Here is a 20,415-nt window from a genome sequence, read left to right as displayed (position 1 = left end):
GGGGGGGTCCCCCAGGAGCGCATCCTCCTCCCGCGTGCGCACCCCGACATCCACGCCAGCCGGGCCTTGGGGTAAGTGCGCCCTCCGCCTGGGCCGGAGGGAGGGAGGTCGGGGGAGACAGCCAGGGTGGGGGGAAGTCGAGGCAAACTTAAGGCGCAGAGGACGCTGGAGGGGCCGTGGGGAGGGGATCGCCAGCCGCAGGGGGGCCGAGGGGGCGCGGCTCCCAGAGCTCACTGAACCCCCTCCTTCCCCACACACACCCCGCCAAAGACAAGACTCTGGGGCTCGGTGGAGAGCGATGGTTGGGAGGGCAGGCCAGACAGATGGACACACACACACACACACACACACACACACACACACACATTAGGCAGGGGCTGGAGCGCAGCACGCTGGATTCAGGGACCCGCAGTTTGGGGATGGGGGGAAGAAAAGGAGGACTGCATTGGAATCTGAAGTCGGCCAGGCAGCTGGGGGACCCAAGAAGGGCTGGGAAGGGGGACCCCAGGACGTCACGGAAGAGGCCAGAGAACGCAAAGAAGGGGGGGGGCAGGTTAGGTCTTGGAGACGGCCTGGTCAGGGAGAGAAGGGGGGGGGGGGGGGGGGGAGTCGTGCACACAGCACTGGGAGCTGAACTAGAAGGTGGTCCAAGGACGGGAGCGGGGTCCGCCCCGGACGTGGTGATGGTAGAAAGGACACCCCCCCCAGGAGACTCCCGAGGGGAGCGAAGTATCTGAAAGACTCCTAGGTCCTGTCCGGGAGACCAGCAGCCACCAGCCCCCTGCTCGGCGGCGCTGGAAAGTTTGCCAGCGCGTGTCTTTGTGCGGTGTGGAGAAGGGGGTGTGGGCTCCCCAGGACGCGATCCACACTTGCTTCCTAGGGTCCCTGGGCCACAGCCCCCAGCAGCGGGAACGACAGCCCAGGCCGACTGGGGCTGAGTGGACAAAGTCCATCAGTTAGCCGGGGGGGGGGGGGGGGCTGTCTCCTTGGGCAGATGGGAAAGTTGGTCCCGGGGCGCTGATTACCGGACAGCCGGCGCCATGGGAACCCACTGGAAAGAACCTGGCAGGTAAACTGGACTCCTGCAAAGTCCAATTCACCCAGATCGTCCCACAGCCAAGTGTGAGTGAATGAATGAATGAACGCACAAACGAATGGTCAGCGTGTAAAGGGTGGTGAGTGTGTGAGCCACCTTTTGGCAAAAGCCAAGGATTCAGAATACAGGTTCCTCCAAATCCCAACTCGCTATTCTTTGTGTTTTCACGATCGGAGCCAGATAATCAAGGGAGGAGGAATGGGAATTCCCTAAGGGAACGGGTACTGCCGACCTAGGCTGGTTTGTTTTTGCTTTGTTTCTTTGTTTATGGGAGTTTCAGAGACCTTAGGTTGTGTTGTTTTGTAAGCTGCTTTGCCACAACAGGCTAAGAAATCAGTGTTCCTCCAAGGTGGCCATTACTCCATTTCTAACAGCTAGAAGGAGAGGGGGATTTACATGGAACTCTAGATACCAGTGATGTTATTAGCTCCAAAAGTCTCTGATTTGCATGCAAATGTGAGCGGGTCTTGGCAGATGTCAGCCTTGGGCATTCACATGAAGGAATTTGAAAAGACAAGGAGTCTTCCGTTAACAATAGATCTTAAGAAAATGGAATAAAGGCACAGTGTGAATTTTTTTTCTTGTTTGGGAATTCCATAGCTTTCCTGACACCTTTATTCTGGAGAGGAGAGTCTTAGAGTGGAATTATATTGAAAGCTCCGAGACAATTTGCTCTTTACCTGGCTGCCTCACATTCAATGCCAATAGATATTCTCAGCTAGTTAGGAAACGGTTCTTACAGGAGGCAGACAGAAACTTTCATCCACTTCTGGTGGCTTGGAGCGATTTGTCACTTGACTTAACTTTGGAGTTTCTTGGCTTATATTTCTCTCTCTCTCCTCTGAGTAACTCTTTTGGTCGCCATCCTCACAGAGGACCAATACAGAAGACAGCTGTCACTGATGGGCATAAAGATCTCATTAGAACTATGCCGTAGCCGGTCAAAAATCACCCAGGTTTTAAGCATCCAAACTTGTAGAACCACAAGCAATGAAACCCTCCCATTCCTACTAACAGGCATGGGCTTGGGGGTCATAGTATAAAACGATGAAAAGGAGACAGTTGTCCATTGTATCCCCAAAGCAAGAGGCTTTCTTCCTTGGCTAAGATTAGCTGAACATAACCACACTATTCACCTCCTGGCTCTGGCTGACTGTTGAACAAAAGCCCAGCAGAGGCCTGGACTTTACCTTCGGACAAACCAGCACCAGTGGCCTCTTCCTTTGTCCATCCCATACACTGTGGAAGGGAGAAAGAATCCATTCACCAAACAACATTTGCCCCTGCATTCTATATATCCACTGAGAGGGGCATGGAAACATAACAACAGAAAGACAGCATTGTTTTGGAAGGTTCAGTGTTTAGGGGGGCGGAAGGGGGAGAACAGATGTTACCCTGGTATTTTACATGCTTCCTAAAGTTGTTGTTTGTTTTTTTTTCTAGTTCAGTGCCTTTTGTATATAAAGCAGTTTATCCTCAGGAGGAGGGAGAAAAAAGTGAATTGAGCCCAGTATTAGTAAGAAAATGTTACAGCCAAGTTTGCACGTTCTGTCTTAAAGCTGGCTATATAGAAGTCAGAAAAGTAGCAAATCATTGTAATAAATTCTTATGTGACTCTTAAACCTGGGCCTCTGTCTTCGTGATGGAGCTGAGGAATAACTATGAAATGAAAGTGGCTGTTTCTCAACTAAGACTCTGCACTATTTTGTTGTAAACGTAGCATCAGAGCCTCATATTTCTGAAACTTTATCTTTGCGATTACCCTGCAGAGGTGAGATTGTTCTTCTGCAAATCTAATGAAAGGAAAGATTAAGGAGCTCATTCCTTAGGAAATAAGAGCACTTAATGATTAGGAAGGATCACTATGCTACATAAAGGAATCTCAGACTAGATCTTACTGCTGACTACAATGCTGGAAAATAATGGCATGTAGCTCTGGTTAGTGTCTGAAATTCTAAAAAACAAACAACAAAAGGTGGGCTAGGGAAGTGGACCACTGATCTCTGTTGTTAGAACCTGCTGCCTCTAAATTCTTGACCTCAGCTGCTAGAGTTATTATAAACTTTCTATAGTAATGACACTCTAGGGAATACAGCAGATATGTGTGTGTGTGTGTGTGTGTGTGTGTTGTGTGTGTGTGTGTATATATATATATTGCTGTAGAGTTATATTGCTACTTCCCAAGTCAATTGACTTTAAAATAATTAGGAATAATCAGAATTATAGGCTTTTTATGTCACTTTAAATAAGGCATAAAACATAAATAAGACATAGTAAATTGTAGGATTTAGATGTCACTTTTACTAGATTTTCACAATACTTTTTAAAATTTATTTTTAAGCTGCAAAATAATTGTTCTCCAAATGATTCATTTGAGCACTAATGTAAGGTTGCTTAAATATTAGGTTTGATTTTTAAAAATTATTATGCTGAACATCTATTTTGGGTTAAGCCAGTCTGGAGATAAAGCAGATTCCATTTTAGGATAATATTTTGGTTTCTGGGAACAATGAAAATATCTTTAACTCAAGAATAGAGCTTTGATTAATATTTTATCCAGGATGAATTGTAATTATATAGATAAAATCAGAAAACCATACATTTTCTGTGTTTTGGCTCCAAGTACAGACCAGAGACACAAGTTATAAAATTCAATATGTTAGTCTCTTAGTCAAAAGTCTTCTTAAATGAAGTTTGCTTCAAAATTTTCTTGTTTTAGCATGATACTTTATGGATGGGTAACAGAGTATAGCTTCCATGTTTCCAAAATACACTAAGTCTATAATAAATTGCTTCTTGAATACCAATCTATGATAAGATGATTATGTATTTCAAGACTGAATGGCCACTTTGTATAAACATTAAGTGTATAGTTAATAAGGAAACACCCTTTTTATGGTACAGTGTTGTTTTTCTTTTAAAGAAACATTATGCAGGAATACATGCTATCAGAATCTTTTGTTTGTTTGTTGTGTTTTGTGTTCTAGGGCCTGATCTCAGGGCCTGGGTGCTATCCCTGAGCTTATTTTTGCTAAAGGCTAGTGTTCTATGGCTTGAGTCACAGCTCCACTTCTGGCTTCTTTTGGTAGTTAATTGGAGATAAGAGTCTCATAGACTTTCCTGCTTTTGGCCAGCTTTGAACCATGATCCTCAGATCTCAGTCTCCTGAGCAGGGAGGATCACAGTGCCCAGAAGTTCTTTTTAACCTCTGGAATGTTTTCAATAAGCTCTAGCAAAGATAAGATCTCATTTGCAATTTTGCCAGTAGTTTGGTTGATAGGAAGCTATTACCAGTAAGAGCTAGGGGAGCTAGATCACTTTCTTCACCTGCCAGCTGTCAGATTCCTCGGTTGTATCATAGTACAGTTGGGCCGGTAGAGCTGGAAGAACTATTTCCAGAATCAGTTAGAATGCTAAAAGGTTTATAAAAGCTGTGCTTTTCCAAGACGACAGTGCTTAAACATTTAACTCAGATGGAACCTTGCACCTCTAGAGCACTGGGATGCCGAGAACTGGACTTCAGCTTGCAAGGTCCTGCCCAACCGGCCTTTCAGAGTACCCTCTGCGAAGATGCCCCGGCATCCACTTACGCCACTCACTTTTAAAAGCTGTGGAGTGAAAACTGCTTTTATGGTGCCTTATTGCCTTCCATTTACACTCTCCATAGCTCAGAGGTTGAAATGTTATTTGAAAGCTCTGATTAATGTAAATGAGTTGTAATTTTCTGACCCAGGCTGTCTAAGCTCCGTTCTTTTATACCCCTGGCAGGCCTGTGGACTCCACAGCTGTCCCTCATTTGTGTATGAAACAGACACACACTGGTGGCATTTGGGGGTTACCATAGTTACCTTAACAATATCCATGTGACATGACATCGGCCTGTGTGAAAGGTTTTGGTGACAGATATTTTGGAGAGCCAGGAGGAGAGAAGAGCAACGATAAGTTTGAGGAACCCGTAAATTAGCCTGCCATGGGCTTTTTCAGCTCCCTTCTAAAGCCCAGGAGGAGAGCTAGCCCACAGCACACAGCCACGGCCAGGGAAGGGTAACCAGGGGCTTTCCCCAAAACACACTTCCCAAGGAGACATTTCCAACAATGCCCGAACTCTGCTGGAAAGCGTCCATTAAATATTCATCTCCAAATATTTGTTCTTCCTATTTATGATTGCACTTTTCCAGATAGTGTTATTAGCACAGCCCTTTTCAAAGAAGAAACATGGGTAGCCCAAGAGTAGTCTCTCTCTCATTAAAACAGAGGAGATCCCCTTGCCCCATCCTCCTCCCAAAACCCAAAAAATCAGATTGTACTATTAAGCAGTAAGTACAACGAGAGAGTTTTCATTTAGGAACACTGAAAAAGCTTTACAAAGAAAGAAAGGTAGTTTAATTGGCTTCATACCTGTAATTTTCCCCTCTAGGAAAAAAAAACTGTTAGCATAGCAATAAAGAATATCATTAACCTGCATTGTTATTTCACAATAGTAATAAGTCTTAATTGGCATCCATAATAATCAGTGTAATCAAGTACTGTACTGTCAAGAAAGTGCAGGCCGCTATGACACTAGTGACTAAATGTGTGACCTTCTGGTTGTCCTGCAACTCTCTTAATGTCTCCTGTGTGCAGGTCTGCAAAAGACTTGTGTTTTAAAGGACCCAGGCCAGTTGGAAGAGTTTGATTTCCTCTGTCCCAATGCTTTGATGACATAGCAAGCTAAAGGACCTTGCCTTTTCTATCTTATCTGACAGTGAAGAGATTTGTTTGTTGTTATTGTTGTTGTTGTTACTTTCTTGGGGGGGGGGAATTTTACCAGATAAACAAGACGCTGGTTAGGCTCATGGACCATGTGTATACACAAGCGACTTAATTGAACATCAGCTGAATGCCAGGTGATCTAGGAGATGCTCAAACCAAGAGAAGTTAGCTTGACCTTTCTACATTCTATCCATCATATGCATCCTTGTTTGGTCAATCCATGTATTTGTCATGCATGCCTTGAGTACCTGGTACATTTAATCATATTTGGATACATTTCTTTCCTCAGTTTTTCCCACAACAGAGAGCAGGGGAGGCTGCTGGTGGCATCTAGTGGGTAGAAGCTAAGGGTGATGTGAAGTATCCTGTGATGTCCAGGGCAGTCTCCTGCTCCCGAGAATCATCTAGACCCCTTGTCAGTGGCATAGAGCACAAGGGCTCCCATTCCTTCATTGCCTCTCCCCTCAGTGAGTTTCACGCTAGCAGTGGTTCCAGAAAGGACACTGACAGGCCCAGGGCAGGGTGCCACAGAGGGGAGAGTGTGGCAGGGGTCTACATACTTCAAGAGATGTGGTTAATGGACAGAACAGGCCACCTGGGTTCAGGAGACAAGTTTAGATCTAGCTCCACTAAATGGAAATGGTTGCCCAAAGGTAGACAAAAGGCTTAAATCTGTTTAAAACTAAACAAGGGATAGTGTTGGTCATTGCTAGTAAGACTCAGTCAGAATCCAGTGTGTTCGAAGAAAGCAGCAGGTGAAAAAACACAATGTCAGTAGCAATGAACAGGATGGCACAAAGGAGAGATGCGGCTAAGTTGATTCCCACCCCCCAAAAATGGAAAAAGCTGTAATAATACCTAATGCATTCAAAATTTAAGCTTTGCAGAATCACTAAATAAGAATCACAGTTGATCTGGTTGCCACTGGTTCATGCCTGTAATCTTAGCTACTCAGGAGGCTGTCTATAGATTTCAGTTCAAACCCAGCGTGGGCAGGAAAGTCTGTGAGATTCTTACCTCCAACTAAACACCAAAAAGCTGGAAGTGGATCTGTGACTCAAGTGGTAAAGTGCTAGCCTGGAGCAAAAAACTCAGGAACAGCTCCAGTCCCTATGAGTTCAAGCTCCAGGACCAGCATCAGGAGAGAGAGAGACAGAGACAGAGACACAGAGAGAGAGAGAGAGAGAGAGATTCACATTTGACTTGCAATAGTTGATACTGCGTATTAGCGTTCTTTCTTCTGTTTTCCAATAACTTAGGAACCAGAGCCCCAGGGAGTCTCCCTGTAACCAAAGTAACTTAGTGTATCTGTACAGTTTATCTGGAAAAGGAGAGGGATCACAAGGCTTCTCTTCCTTGCGCAAGCAGGTTGGTCTAAGGACACACAGCTAGTGAGACACTAGAGATGCGATGAGACCCCAGGCCTCTGCTTCTCCCAAACCCACCGCCTTTTCCCCTCCCACCGTGGCAGCTTCCTAGACAGGAGGCAGAGAGGGACAGCTGATGGTGACTCAGCACTGGAGCTCCTGGGTTACCAAAGAAACCAAGGACCTGGATGCATCCATTAAAATTTATGATGCAAGAAATTTAAACTGAGTGTTCCATACGCCTAAGGACTCATCCAGCATGCTCCCTGATGTCTGAAGTTGACCACAGCAGCCTCAGAAAGAACCACAGAACAAAACTTGTAACAGCTAGGAGGAAAAAGGCACGGGACAGTGAGCGTAGGGTTAAACAGTAAGAAAACCCAGAACATGTAGAAAGAGCAGAAGGGGTGCTGCTTAGAAAAAAGATGCCATGGTGCTGCTTTCTGGGTTTGATTTTTGATTTTTTTTTCCTTTGGATAGGGATATCTGAACTTTCCTATTAGGAAGATGATAACCAATATGTACATGAATACACACACACACACACACACACACGCACACATACCAGAGAAGAGAAATTCCATACTGAGATGCTTATAGTTGTTTGGAATTTTCTTTTCTTTTCTTTTTTCTTGTTTCTTTTTTTGCCAAAGGTCCTGGAGCTTGAGTTCAGGGCCCAGGCTTTGTCCCTGAGCTTTTGTGTTCACAGCTAGGGCTCTACCACTTTGAGCCACAGCACCATTTCTGGCTTTTTGGTAGTTAACTGGAAAGATAGAGTCCCATGCACTTTTCTATCTGGGCTGGCTTTGAACCATGATCCTCAGACCACAGCCTCCTGATGAACTCGGATACAGTGTCAACCACCAATGCCCAACTTGTCTGGATTTTAAAAAAATGAGATTTTCACATCAAATATGAGTTTCAGAGAGAGCTTTCAAGCTATAAAAGGCATATTGATCTCTTACTTCTCCAGAATTGATCTCTTACTTCTATTAGAAATAAGAGGGAGAAGCTATATGACTACTCAAGGTTTGTTTATTGTTGATTTTTTTCTTCTCTCGTATCCAAGATCATATGAGAGTTAAGTAGGGCATCTAACCATATTTTGAGAGATTCCAGGACACTAATGGAATCTACATTAATTCTCTGGACTTGCAAAGAGCCACCGAGAGCAGGGCAGTAATAATTACTGATTTCTGTAGCTTGTTATTGCAGCTAAGCGGTGAGGACGACTTGAACTCCCCAGAGGCGCAGTGAGCTTTGCTGTCCTCCGCAGGGACACATCCCGCCTCCTCATACACTCAGAAACTCACCACCCAGGAGGCCAAGCAAAACTCACAAGTCATCTGAAAGGAAAACACAAAGTATGTAGACGAATGTAAGGCTATTTTTTAACTCTTCATGCACAACGGACAGCAATATCAAGCTGGAACCCAAAGTGAAGAAATTTCCAAATGGCTTCACATCGTGACTGGGCAGTAGAGTGAAAGACTGGCTTTCTACGAATAAGATGCTTTGGCAGTTGGAAGCAAACTATTCCATAGACCTCCTAAATGTTAGCCCCAGAATCCATGATTTTTCCTACTCTAGCAAAGTGCTATCAGTAGAATTACCGTAATAATCAGCAACACTAGTGTTCTTCTTTACAGGCTACTGGATGCCATCATACTTTACATGGATTAATGCTTCTTCTCCATTCCACACCTCTTCTGTAGAATCCTGGTTTATGGCATAGGAAACTAACACAGAAAGCAGATAAGTAGCTTGTCTTACTGAAAGTCACAGAACTAATACATACTTAATAAATACTTGTTGAGTGAATTCATTAATTCATTTATATTTTAGAGGACAGGGTCTTTTATTCCTGTTTGCAGTTTGTTGTATCACAGGCAAAGCACTTTTAAGAAGTGTCTTTATAACTCGTGAATGATAGGCAAGAAACTAAGAGACAGAACAGGGGTATAAACTTGGGTCTGCCTGACTCTAAACCTAAACTACTAAAGCATTTGGTTAGGCCTCTTCCCATTTAATTACAGCTATAAAACAAAAGGATTAGACTAAATTTGCTCTCATATCACAGTTATATTCTATGCAATGCTAAATTCCGTATCTGAGAAATAGTTATGTAAAATAATCATCTTTAGCTACCTTTAATTTTGAAATGTAGCTGGGTGCTGGTGGCTCACACCTGTAATCTTTGCTATTCAGGAGGCTGAGATCTGAGGATCATGGTTCAAAGCCAGCACAGGCAGGAAAATCTGTATTCTTACTTCCAATTAACCACCAGAAAACTGGGCGGGGCGCTGTAGCTCAAGAGATAGAGCAGTTGCCTTGAGCTGAAGAGCTCAGAGACAACACCAAGCCCCATGACCACCCAAAAAAAAAAAAAGCAACATAGTTTAATGTGTTCATTTAACTAATCAGCATTGTGCCATCTTTTAAAATTACATTGGAATTATTAAATTCAGATTTTAAAACCATCTTTAAGATACACAATTTTAAATGGAGGAGAACACATACTTGAAGATTAAATTCTGCTACCCATGACCACCATATTGCATATTAATTTTTATCATCATCGTCTAAATTTATAAAAGCATCTTTCTGTTAGGCAGAGAGAAGATAGAAGTAAAATTATTCCTTTTGGGGGGAAAATGACTGTCTTTAATATTTTCATAGGTAGTATTAAATGACCTTTATCAGAGCTTCAAGCTACCAGCATTGTTAAAAAGCAACTACACTAGATTTGGTTCTGCAAAATGGGTTCTTTTAAAGGGTCTTTCTCATGTGCAAGTGATGCTTCAGAACAAAGTGTCAGCCACTGTTATAGCCCTTCAGATGCACAACTCATGGCAGGGGACAGAGAGTAGGTGAAGAGGCAGTCTTAGTACCTGCCTTAGTACCGCTCACCCTTAGTACCATTTTCACACAGCATCCTTCCCAGAGCTTCGGGCTCCTCATCTGCTAAGTGGAGCCTGCAAAAATTCCATGACAGAGCCTTAGCATAGAAAACCGTTAGCATAGTTTGTTATTATTGTTGTTTTCATTATTATTACTATTAAGGTAAGTACATAGTTAATGATGGCAATGAGTAGAAATGTGACAATGTTGACATCTGACATTTGAGCCTTCTATAGTGTCCACATTCTGGGGAAGTTAATCCTGAGGTGAGTGGAGAGCTTATAAGGAGCAGGAAGATTTGGATGAGATGTTTTATGGAGTCAGTAATTCACATACTTGGCTGTTATCTCTGGTAGACCCCAAGAGAGCTTTATATTTATCCAGATGTGCAAGAAATCTTTGGGTCAGGTGACATCTGTCTGGCAGACAGATGAGCAAAGCCTTTTTTGTTGTTGTTCTGTATTGTTTTTTCCTCTTTCAGGAAAAAAAAAATACTACAATGGTCCTATGCCAGACTGGTTCCTCCTGCTACAACAAAACACCCAGGGCTATGTACTTTATAAAGAAAAGAGGTTTTATGTGGGTCACTGTTCGGATAGCTAGAAAGTCAGGACTGCCTGGTCAGGGCCCCTTCATTGTGCTACACCATGCGGGAAGAGCAAATGTGGAACCTGTTATGTGCAGAAGAACACAGGTTGTAAATGAGGAAGTGAAAGAAAGCTGTGATTGCTTTTGGACAATCCGTCTCACAAGGATGGCTCTGTAAAGAAGTACATTAGTCTCTCCCCCTGTGTGAAGAACCCCAATCACCCCATGACTTAATCACCGAACCTCTAGCCCCACCTGTTAAAGGGTCCACCACCTCAACACCCTAAGCCAGGGACTATACTTCCAGCACCTGTGACTTCATCAAACAAACAATATCTAGTTGTAGCAGTGCCCCGGTGGTCCTTTACAGAACCATGTTTTCTAACCAGAGAGAAAGGTTAGATTCGGACCTGTCCTTCCTTGAAGAGAATCTGAACTCAGGACACTGTAACAAATAGTGTGATGCTCTAGTTGTTGTGGGGTGCGCAGGGAAGGGGGGAGGAGGGAGGGGGACAGGGATGGTGATGGAGAATGCACACTTAAAGCCATGGGAAGCATCTGAGTGGGTGTGGCTCACCCCTATCACCTAGCCTTGTCACACAGCTTCCTTCTTGACTAAGTCTGAGAACACTCCTGGAACACAGCCGGTCCAGAAACCAGAGCACGTCCCCAGATGGGTGTGACCGCGGGGGTTTCTGGTGGGCACACACCCAGGACCTGGTGGCATCACTTAGCCTTTTCATTGTTAGCCTGCCTCCACTAGCTTGTTTCCATTTGCACATGAATCAAGGACGAGGAGGAATTGTTCCTGAGAGGGAAAGAATGGTTCTGTACCCTAGTCACTGTTTTATGTATCCCTCCTAATCAATGCCGTAGGTGGCTGTATTTATGGACAACTGGACATATGCACGCTTTTGGCTCTTCCTCTTCCCACCCCATTCGTCACCACTGGCTGCCCTTGAAAGATCTGAATCCAATTTTCTAAGTGTGCTGGAAAGAACACATAGCACCCCAGAATAGAGATGTGTGAAGAAAAAACCCTCCAAAGAACATAGGCAGTGTCTTTCAGTGAGTACATATGCAGGAACAGGTTCTCCTAACTCTGGATTCCCTCCACACTGAGTCATGCTGTTCTCAATTGCTCCACATCTACCACTCAAGCATAGAATGTGCTGTCTTAATTTAGGATTATTTATATCTATCTCTGTAATGCCATCACCACCAACACAGCTTCTTGATGGAAAGCCTGCAACTTAAGTCTTCAGTCCCTGGCACCTCTAAAAGCACTTGGCACTTCACAAATATTCTGTGAATGAAACAAATAGGAGACTTCCATATCATGGCTGTGGCCTTCAGTCAATACTGCATCTATTAAGTCATTTTTACGGATTTAGTCTCTGGAGTTGGGTAGAAAATGAGTCTCCCATAAACATACATTGTACTCCTATGTGAGTGTGTAAGAAGTTACATTCAACAAAAGAACTCCATGAGGCCCAAAGACTATACCGTGGAGGCTCAAAGAGAAGCCCTCTGCAGGAAATTCTGCTCTAAGGGACAAGCGGAGCTAGCCAGGAAAGGATGTGGCCACAGCAAAGCTTTGTAAAGCCCAAACCCAGAGGCTGGAAGGAGTTGGGTGAGTTTGGGGAATGGAGACAAGACCTGTGCAGCTCAGGATAGAAAAGGAAAAGAAAGACTTTATTTCACCCTACTTTCAAAGCATGCTTGGAGCTCAGAAAAAAAGGATTTCTACGAAGTTCAGGAAAAGGAAATTTTGAGTTCTATACCGAAGGGAGGCGTCACGTGCAGTCTGAGGAGATAAAAGGCAGCAGAAAGCTTGAATTCCTGGAGAGGGAAATCACATGAGCAATTCATGCCGTTGAGTCTTGGCTGGGTGGGTGGGTGGCAGGCCAGCCGGGGAGGTTTGACGCAGCAGGTGCTAAGCTTTAAGAATAAACAGTATCTCTGGGAGAAAGTCTTTCCTTCACTTCTGTGTAGCCTGGTGCATGTGCATGAACTTAACTGACCCTTTATTGTTAAAAATCAAAAAATAATATCAAAAGGATTGGGGCGATGTATGTGAAAAATGGTACCTTGTCAGTGTGTAGTAATTTAGCTTCTTTTAATTTCTGCTTTTGATTGATTGCTTTCTCCCCTGTGTAATACAGTCTCCCTTTTTATTGAAGTTTTGATTAAAAATCTAGTGCCTACACCAGGTGCTGGTGGCTCACGCCTATAATCCTAACTACTCAGGAGGTCGAAATCTGAGGATTGAAGTTCAAAGCCAGCCAGGGCAGGAAAGTCTTATCTCCAATTAACTACCAGAAAACCAAAAATGGAGCCGTGGCTCAAAGTGGTAGAGCATTAGCCCTAAGCAAAGAAAGAGCTCAGGGACAGCACTCAGACCCTGAGTTCAAGCCCCCAAAGTGCCTAAAATCCTATACCTACTCACGAGGCTGAGATCTGAAGATCGCAGTTCAAAGCCAGCCAAGGCAGGAAAGTCTGTGAGACTTTTTATCTCCAGTTCAACACCAAAAAGCCAGAAATAGAGGCATGGCTCAAGTAGAAGAATGCCAGCCTTCAGTGAAAAGGTTAAGGAACAGTGTCTGGGCCCTGAGTTCAAGTCCTCTTCCCTCCAAAAAAAAAAGTCTAGCTGACAAACCATCACTTGGTTACCCACCGATTAAATATATAAGTCTAAATAATAAATACATATATGCTTATATCCATACAAATTTGAGGATATCTTACAAATCCTCTTTTACCTGGCACACGCATACTTCAAGTGTGCAATCCCATTCTTGTTCATGATGTCCCTCATGTGGGATGCCCGTGGCCATGGATTAACATGAAAGAAGAGTGCGGGGAGTGTGCAAGGGAGGTGTGGGGAGCGTGTATGATCCTCCACCCGATTTTCCTGCTGGGGAAGTGGACTACGGCTCGCATGAGCACCGTGCTGCTTCATGCCCCATCCTCAGTGGAGAGTTCTTTATTCGGCCTGATCTCAGTCACTGGCGCTCACAATACAGAGATCATTTCTACATTGATTTAGCATTTTGCTAACTCCACACTCAGGACAGCAGAGAAAGGGAACGAGAGGTATCTGGAATTTAGTCCACATTGTATGTTATTATAGAGAACCCGTGTTATTTGGTCAGTCTTTCTAAGAGCTATCTCTTTATGTTGCTGATTAATAAAGAATGACTCCTAGCTGGGCATCACCTGTCATCCTAGCTACTCAGGAGGCTGAGATCTGCGGACCACAGTCCAAAACCAGCCTGGGCAGCAAAGTCCATGATACTCTTACCTCCAATTAACCACCTCTGGAAGTGGCACAATGGCTCAAAGTGGTAGAGTGCTATAGCCCTGTACACAAAGAGCTCAGGGACAGTGCCTACGCCCTGAGTTTAAGCTCCATGACTACCAACAACAACACAATAGACTCCTAGCCAGGCAGCAGTGCTTACACCTGTAATCCTAGCAAATCAGGAGAATGAAAACTGAGGATCACAGTTCAAAGCCAGCCTGCGCAAGAAAGCCTATGAGACTCTTATCTACACCCAAAAGCCAGAAGTGGAGCTGTAGCTCAAGTGGAAGAGCCCCCACCTTGAGCAAAAATGCTAAAGGACAGCACTCAAGCTCTAAGTCAAGGCCCAGGACTGGCACAAAAACAAAAACATTAAAAAACCTCGTATGTTTAAAGTTCAAAATGTAACTGTAATTTCCATTAGAGAACTACAAGGTAAGTGTGTAATAAAGGTAATCTTATAATAGCATTTGATTATTTTATGGTTTAATGGCTCAGTGACATGATAGATATTCAACTAAAAATATACTTTTTACTTTTAACTTAATAAAACTCATGAAGAGAAAAGACAGAAAGTGTGATTGATTACCTGGGTTGGCATTTGAATGTGATCAGCTGGTCCCTTGCACCATGTGATTACACAAGGCCTAAACTGTAATTAAGGAGTGGCCTCCTCCCCTGTGTACTGTGGATTTATTAGGCGGTCAGGGGATGGGTGCTCTGAGCATTTCACAGTGTTGAACCATTAGTTTAAAATGCAAACGAAGATAGAGGAAGATTTGGGCATCCAGGAGACTCTCTAATAAGAAATGATTTCAAATTCAGGGAGGTGATCTTCATCTGAGAGTAACTTACAATTTAAAATCTTATCAGAACTCCTAATAAAGAAGATCTCTGTGGTCCCCTCAACTCCACTTTTTTTTTTTTTTACTAGACTCCATTTTTTGAAGTAAAGGGAGGGCTGGGAAGGTGGCTCAGTGGCAGAGTGCTTGCCTCTCATGCATGAAGCCCTGGGTTCGATTCCTCAGCACCACAAAAGCAGAAAAAGCTGCAAGTGGCAGTGTGGCTGAAGTGGCAGAGTGCTAGCTTTGAGCTGAAGAGGTGAGGGACAGCACCCAGGCCCATAGTTCAGGCCCCACGACCGCCAAAAAGAAAAAAGATGAAGATGAAGAAGTAGAAGTAATAAAGGAAAACTTGGAAGAAAGTTCAGAAACAAGGCTTTAGATTAAAAAAAAACTCTTAACAACAGATTTCCAGCATGAATTCATGAGACTTGAACAAAATAATTCCCCTCATATAAGTGGGCATTAAGCAAACAGCTTTCTAGAAAGCCTTCAGCTAACCAGAACATTTAATTTGGAACCTGAGCCTCTTCTTCTACTTAACCGAGTTTTACTCTCTAAGCTATCTTTTTTTCTGTAAATCTAAGAAATATAGATATGTATATGTATATATATATATGTGTGTGTGTGTGTATATACACACACATATGTATGTATGTATGTATGTATGTATATATATATATGTGTGTGTGTGTGTGTGTGTGTGTGTGTGTGTGTGTCTCCAAAATGTCTCACTAATATCTAGAGGTCCTGGTCGAGAGCTGAGGGAGGTGGCATTCAGAAAAGGGGCTCAGCATCAGAAGCCAGTGAACTTGGCTTTATTCTCGGTTCTTTCCTTGACCAGTTCTGGGAATTCTGACAAGTCACTCCCATTAGCAATGGTTCTTCAAAGAAACAGAATGGACAGAAGAGACAGAATGATAGGAAGGTAGGTGATGATGATAGGTGATGGATGGATGGATGGGTAGGAGGGAGGGAGGGAGGGTGGATGGATGGATGGATAGATAGATGGTAGGTATTAAGGGGAGGGATGGAGAGAGAGAGAGAGTAAGCTGTCATGATTATGTAGGACAGCAAGTCTCTCCAGCTGTCCTGCGTAAGACAGCAAATCTGGAAAGCTGGTGTTTAGGTCCAAGGGTACAAGAACATAGGGAAAGCCCCTTTCACAGAGTTTGTTTAGGATCCCCATCACCGCCCCAGTCTTTGTCCCTGGAGACATGCACTGTGGTCTCCCTCTAATCCTTTAAAGGGAAGGTTTGTTGAGGCGGGGTTACCTTTAACTTTTCTTGTACACTAAGAAAATCAAGGTGCTTTTTGTTGTTGTTTGTTATTTGTTTTCCCCAGGGCCTTGTCTTTTCTAGGCAGGCTCTATGCCACTTGTTCTCTGCCCCAGTGCTTTTTGTCTTCATTTACTTTTCAGATAGGATCTTGAGTTTTTGTCCAGGGCACCCCTCAGACTTTCAGTCCTTTGGCCCTGCTTCCCAGTAACTGGATTTATAGGCAGGTGCTACTCTACTCAGTTTGTTGATAGAGATGAAGAAGTAGTAACTTTTTGCCTAGACTAGCCTCTAGCATCCATCCTCAATCCCAACCTCCTGAGAAGTTTGGATTACAAATGTACTCCATCCTGCTCTGAGAGAAAATCAAATTCTTTAAGTCCTTGTATACAATAAGTAGTTGTATAAAATTAGTTTAAGAAAGGAATTTCAAATGGAGTTTATTAAGAGTTCAGAGACAGATGGCTTTATTTTGCTTCTTTGAAACAGACAACATTTGGTGTGCTTGATTTTGATCAAGTCAAAGGATGGGTTCTGTCATTCACCTGAACAGCGCTGTCTTTAACCTTGATGAGCAGAGAACTTAATGCTGAGGAGAAACACACTTTCATCTATCTACATTCACATTTTAAAGGAACATTTTTATGTGGAAGGGAGACGTTCCTGACATTTTCTTAGTTTAAAGTTTAAATAGCACTCAGCCTGCTAATTGGAAAATTCTAAGCAGTCAAAAGCTTTAGAGAAATATCACCAGATCAGAGTTATAAGCACCAACATAAGGATATTGGATGTCTCATTTCTTTTAAATCAAACTATTATAAAAAGGTTAGATAATAACTAGGAGCACTGGGTTAAAATGGTAATAATACATAGTTATAGAGTCCTTAGGCAGAGAAACAATGCAGTGTGTTGTGAATAGATGTGAAGGTGTGTAGCATTTCTTACTGGTGAGAGTTATTTCCGCTGTGGTGAAGTAAAGTCATAGTCTTTCTGCAAGCAGAATCCAATGTGATAGAGTCTAATGCAATTGCTTAGCTTAAGCAACATCCAAAAAAAGAACTCTATGGCTTGGTATTGGCACCTCGCTCATGGCATTTTCGGTATGGGCCATGATGAGTCTAACTCCCATTGGTACATCTGGAATGTTAAGTGTATAATTCAAGCTATCAGAGCAACCACCCTCCTGGGTGCCATTTATTAATGCAGTATGGCAAAATCTATGCTCAACATGAAAAATACTGAGCAATCTACTGGGAAGTACTTATACAAGTCATGAATCTGGCCCTTCTAGGCATCTTTAAGACTGTCAAACTAAAGATGTAGCATTTACTTAATATTTAATTGTGCTGCTAATTACACAGCAATTATTTCATATAGATATTACAAGAAGAGAATTAAAATCATCTGTAGAAGGCTAAAATTAATTGATTCCATGGTAGTTTTTGTATCACTGCACTTGATGGTACTAAAAGAAAAAATAAAAAGAAAACCATAATAAATAGCCCAGTTGCCAGTTGATATTTTGTTCTGATTAGCTTCCTATCAGTTTCACAATTCAATAACACTAAATTGCTACTTTATGATTCCAGCTATGCAAGCAGCCCATTTCTTTTAGAGAAATAATCAAACAAAACTTTTTAGTTTCCTACAAGTTATTTAAATTGGAGAAAAAATAAGAATAGCTTTTTTTTCTTGTCCTACCTTATCAGCCACTATGGACTCTCAGGCTTAAAAGGGATTTGGAAGACCAAGGGTTCAAGGATTCTTCAAATTGTATCTGGTGAGTGACTACCAAACAGAGCAAAGGACTTGGGGTATAGAGTTGAGAGAGTTCAAGAATAATTCTGAGCCTAGCCTGCTAAGCCCTCAAAGAATAAGTTGCAAAAATCAAGTTACTGAAGCTTTTGAAATGAAGAAGTGAATCATCTCTCCATCTCGGCACCCGTAAGATTTCAGAGGCAATGGCAGAAAACAACTCCATTCCCGGGTAGTTGTGTATCAATAATAGTCAGTGCCTTTAATAGTTAATAAAATATGCAGTCATGCATAACAATTATCTATTAAAACCACATGTGTTACTGGTTTCCTAAGGCTACGATAACCAAGCACTTCTGACAGAGTGACTTCAGACAGCAGAAGCAGTGAACGTCCAAGTTGTCAGCTGGCTCACACTAGCTGGCCTGTTCCTAGCTTCTGGGTGTTTGCTGGCAAACTGGAGGTCCTTGGATTGTAGCTGCCTAAGTCTCTGCCTTGGTGGTGATGTGAAGTTTGTTCTCTGTGTGTCCCTAACTTCACCCACCTTCCTTCTTCTTTTGTGTGTGTGCATATATATATATATATATATATATAATTTGGGGGCTCTAATTACATCTTAACCACTATATCTGCAACCACCCTCTTGCCAAAAATAACAGTCACTGAAGGTTCTGGAGATTGGGATTTCACTACAGGTGTTATGATGCAGATTGAGAGGCTAGTGGCTCATGTTCTCAGCATTTTATAGGCACGAAGTCATTTCATCTTTCCAGTGACCCTGATAGGAAAGGACTTTGACTCCACTCTCAAAGGCAGCCAGAGAAATTAGGAGGTGATATGCACCCAGAGCTGGGTTTTCACTTCATTTGTGAAATGTATAAAAAAAAATTCATTGACATGTTCTTCAGATGCCATGTTGCTCATCCCCCATTTCTCCTATTGGGAAACACAGGGACCATTTCCTCATTTCCCCAAAACCTTTTCTATCGTCCCCCCTGATAGTAGGAAACATGCCGTCTACATTCTAAAAAGTCTTCGGAAGGACTTTTATTTTGTGTCTCCTGCAATTACCTGGTTCTAGGATAGTATTCAGAAATGACAAATGGCTTTGATGGAAGGTAACAAATAAAATCCCTGATATAGAAAACAAATCAGTATGGGACTGCCTAAACAGGTTTATTTGTTCATCCAACAGCCATCTCTCAGTGGAGTTCCTGCTCCATACACACAGACTAGCCATCAAACATCTTGTTCTGTGGAAAGTTTTTATCAGCCTTTCCTTTAGAAAATATGTTAAATCACAGCATTTGGTAGAAGATTACACAAGTCTTGTTTTGGTTCTGTCCTATGCAAAATGTTCTTCACTGATTAGTACTTTCAAATACACTTTCAAGGTGTACTACATGTGCCTGTGATGACGGAAGAGAAAGGAGGATGACAATAACAGGAGTGCTATTTTAACGAGAATGTGTATTATCCTTATCCCGAAAGGATGGGCAAAGTAATTCGTATGTATTGCCTTCTAATTCAAATTGTCAACTTCTTTCAGAGTGCATCAATTTTCTTACTTTTGGCTTTGGTGCTTCCAGTGTGCCTACACCTATTTCAAATGGCCTCTATCCTTCGGGGACATTTAGAGTTAAAGCGCCCCAAAGGAAGACTATCTCCAAATGTATCTGTGACTTGCTTTCATTGTTTGAGCTAATAGTCACTGAACACTTGTGGGGCAGTGCCCAACTCAAGTATAGACCTACTAAGATGAAGCAAGCATATCCTTGGCCCTCAGTCATGGCACATGAGCGTGGAGTTCAGGTCACCTCTGAGTGAATGGGGAATGAAAATAGACTTAGACAAAAGCTAGGTCTAGTGATATCTTTGCAGCCATGTGTTTGCAAGGCATTCTGAGCCTGAATATAGTGGAAGAGCACGGGCAAACCAGGATAGTAGGCGAAAGTATTTAAATTGGTTTGCATTACCATGTATGATGGAGCTTTAAAAAAGAATATATATGTATATAGAGTGTTTGAATATAAAAAATTTACATATATTCCTAGACCCCATTCCACACCTTTCATTAAAACCTCCATGAGACATGAGAATCTATCGTCTTAACATTAATAAAATAAAACCCTGGTTAATGAAAAGCTAGGTTGGATGTCTATAGCCATGCTACCTGCTAAAGTTGTTTCTGATCACATCTGCCTATTTAAATTGAATGGAAATCAATTGAAATAAACTACAGTATAAAAAATTCCAACCAGGAGCCAGTGGTTCACAACTATAATGTAGCTACTCAGGAGAATCACAGTTCAAAGCCAGCCTGGGCAGAAAAGTCCTCATGAGATTCTTATCTCCAATTAACCACTCAAAAACAGGAAGTGGCACTGTGGCTCAAGTGGTAGAGTGGTAGCTTAGGAACAGGGCTTAGCACCTGAGTTCAAGTCCCACAACCAAAAAAAAAAATATTCCATTTGTCCTTCCCACCAGTCACATTTCTCACATGAAGTAGGCACCCAAAAGCTTCCACACTTGG

The 20,415-nt window shown here is 42.7% G+C and overlaps 1 protein-coding gene across 2 annotated transcripts in view; it reads left to right on the top strand.

The window, feature by feature from the left end:
• The first annotated feature begins 1 nt into the window (after nucleotide 1).
• Lrrn1 (leucine rich repeat neuronal 1) overlaps nucleotides 2-20,415 on the top strand; it is a 35,433-nt gene continuing 15,019 nt past the window's right edge. The window contains exon 1 of one of the 2 annotated variants that reach the window (XM_013010300.1): nucleotides 2-71. The gene's annotated coding sequence lies outside the window, so the exon portion shown is untranslated. Of the gene's footprint in view, nucleotides 72-17,875; nucleotides 17,908-20,415 lie in introns of those variants that run through there. The other variant, XM_013010301.1, reaches the window with a different exon arrangement.

Source organism: Dipodomys ordii, unplaced genomic scaffold, assembly GCF_000151885.1.
Source record: "Dipodomys ordii isolate 6190 unplaced genomic scaffold, Dord_2.0 Scaffold12, whole genome shotgun sequence".
NCBI lineage: Eukaryota > Metazoa > Chordata > Mammalia > Rodentia > Heteromyidae > Dipodomys > Dipodomys ordii.
The sequence above is the reverse complement of the archived record's forward strand: the minus strand, read 5'-3'. Positions and strand labels throughout refer to the sequence as shown.